Below are 3065 nucleotides of genomic sequence, written 5' to 3'. Positions count from 1 at the left end.
GCGCTTGACGTAACAAATCTTTCAATTCTTTAAGTGTTGTATCGCCAAATGTTCAAATTAACAATTGTGTTTTTAAAGAAATTATATATATATATATATATATATATATATATATATATATATATATATATATATATATATATATATATATATATATATATATATATATATATATATATATATATATATATATATATATATATATATATATATATATATATATATATATATATATATATATATCTTAAATAATTATTCTTTATTCAGAAATATCGCATTTATAGCAATAGATGTGTCTTGATAACGACTATTTGCTTTAACCATTCTTATTTCTCTAAAATTTAGTTTTTTATTTTATTCATGTTTTTCATGTTAATTTGTGTTTATTTATATATATATATATATTTATATATATTTATATATATATATATATATATATATATATATATATATATATATATATATATATATATATATATATATATATATATATATATATATATATATATATATATATATATATTTATATATATTTATATATATATATATATATATATATATATATATATATATATATATATATATATATATATATATATATATATATATATTTATATATATATATATATATATATATATATATATATATATATATATATATATATATTTATATATATATATATATATATATATATATATATATATATATATAAATATTTGCATTTTACAATACAATTTCATATTAAATTTCTGTTGTGTGTCTGAATACTGACATTTAGAACAAAATTAAGTTTAGAATTGCCTCGGGGAAATTTGAATTGTTAACAATGACTTAAACAAAAAGTTTTTATTTTAACTGACAAACACTATATTATAATTTTAACTTTCTCTATGACTATACTCACTTTCTTACCCTCTTCTTTGTTTTTTATACATTTTGTATTTTTGTGATAAAATAAAAAACTTATAGTTGCTCTGCTTCTGAACACTGATGAAAACACAAAATGATGGGCTTCATCAACAATCAAAAATATATACATTTATTTTACAAGTTCCATATTATTAGGGTTTCTCCCTTCAGAGAATTAAAAATACAAAATTATCTTCATCGAAGCCGATGCTTTACATCCGGCGTTCAGTACTATTTCATATTGTTTTACAACACATGGCTTTAACCCTCTGGTGGGAAAGTCTTTAAATCAAAACTTACAACAGTTACTTTTCTCAACAACTGAAATTTAGAATAGTGAGATTAAGAAAAGTATGTGAACTGTTCGCAATTCAAATTAATATTGAAATGTACAGGTTTAGAAATTTCTACAGTGAAAGTTTTCGGAACTTCAGTATTCAAAAAAGTATACAAAAGCTAGGTGTTAAGAACGTATCCAATGAACGAGCAAAGTGAGCATTGGGTTGCGAAGCAATCCGAAATGAAATGCAAAAGCAGTTCTGGGGGTTTGCGAGAGCCAGCGAGCAGGGGGCGAAGCCTCTAGTATTGAATAAATGCGGAAAAACTGAATCCTACCTCGTGATTTTTAGGCCAGTAGAAATGCACGGACAACAATGGAAAATTCAGACACCATTATTAGACATACCCAAAATACAATAAAAATTGCCACTCAGATGCAGATGGTAAGTTTAATTGTAACATTTTAGCAAACAGCATTATTAAAAATTATTTCCTTCCACACATACGCTCTCAATTTTAATTGGCTGTTTTGTGCGTTACTAACCTCAAGTGTTCTGTGATTGGCTATTTGTTATCATTTTACTCTCTTCTTATATATATATATATATATATATATATATATATATATATATATATATATATATATATATATATATATATATATATATATATATATATATATATATATATATATATATATATATATATATATATATATATATATGTGATTTAGGGAGGGAGAGAAAGAGAGAGAAATTTGCTTAATTACACTTTGGGTAAGTTCTTCAATAGTATGTTTGCGTTTTGATATTTTGAAAATAGTGTTTCAACATTTGAAACTTCTTTGTTCATTCAAGTTTTACCTGAACTCATTATTCGATAAAATTTAAATTTTAACTGTCATATAGATATGAAACAGAATTTTTGATGGAAAATTTCTGCCATGGTATAGCATCTTCTAACGATCTAGCATCACTATACACGTTAACCATCCATATTGAAATTGTAGAATCACGGAACTCGTGTACCCTAAGCATGCCCGTTACCTCCTACTACATTCCGTATGAAACTCCGTGATTGACGTTTCTTCCAATAAGAATGACATTAACACATCAGACGTTGATTATTTTTATTGATTCCTGTGTGAATAAAGCTCTAAGAATCACATTTCTTACATATCTTTCTATTTCTTTTTCAAGATTTATCGCAAATAAAGATATTGCATTTGCGGGGTCTACAGAAACTTCAGTAATGGACAAAAAATACTTTATTTCAAGAATAAATGAAAAAATAATCGAAATTAAAATTAAAGCAACGAACAACATTTTTAAAGAAAACGTCTGAATTCCAATTCTATTTTCATTTTTTCAATAGAACGAACTGTATACTCATCAACCGAAATTTCAGTAATTTGATATGCTTGTCAGTATGTTTATCGAAAGTATAGAAAACAATGATATGCTGCATATGGCAACAAAAAATTAATAGTGTAAGCCTATACACAACTGACTTCAAACTAAATTGATTCAATAAAAGAGAGAAGTTTTCCATGTAATTCAACATTCTCTTAAGCTCTATTGACTAGCTGGAGAAATCAGTTAGCTTAAACAGTCATTTCGGCTTGCAAAGCATCCACATGGGTGCCCTGGCTGAAACGTAATTTCGTTGCAATCAGATGAGTTTTTCTGCGGAAGCGTGTGGATTCATTTCTCGCTGCAAATAAATAAATAGTGGTTACCATGGCTGACGGCGAAAAAAGTGCATGCAGCCATTTTTTTTTTCATATGAGCCGAAAAAAATAGAACCTTTTCCAATAGCAGAGACATGCCCCTTTTATTGACCAGCACTTCGGTGGAATAAGAAATAACTTAACGAT

The sequence above is a fragment of the Parasteatoda tepidariorum genome, chromosome 6 (genome assembly GCF_982258835.1).
Source record: "Parasteatoda tepidariorum strain Cologne lab strain chromosome 6, Ptep-v5.0, whole genome shotgun sequence".
NCBI lineage: Eukaryota > Metazoa > Arthropoda > Arachnida > Araneae > Theridiidae > Parasteatoda > Parasteatoda tepidariorum.
Note: the sequence above shows the minus strand (reverse complement) of the source record.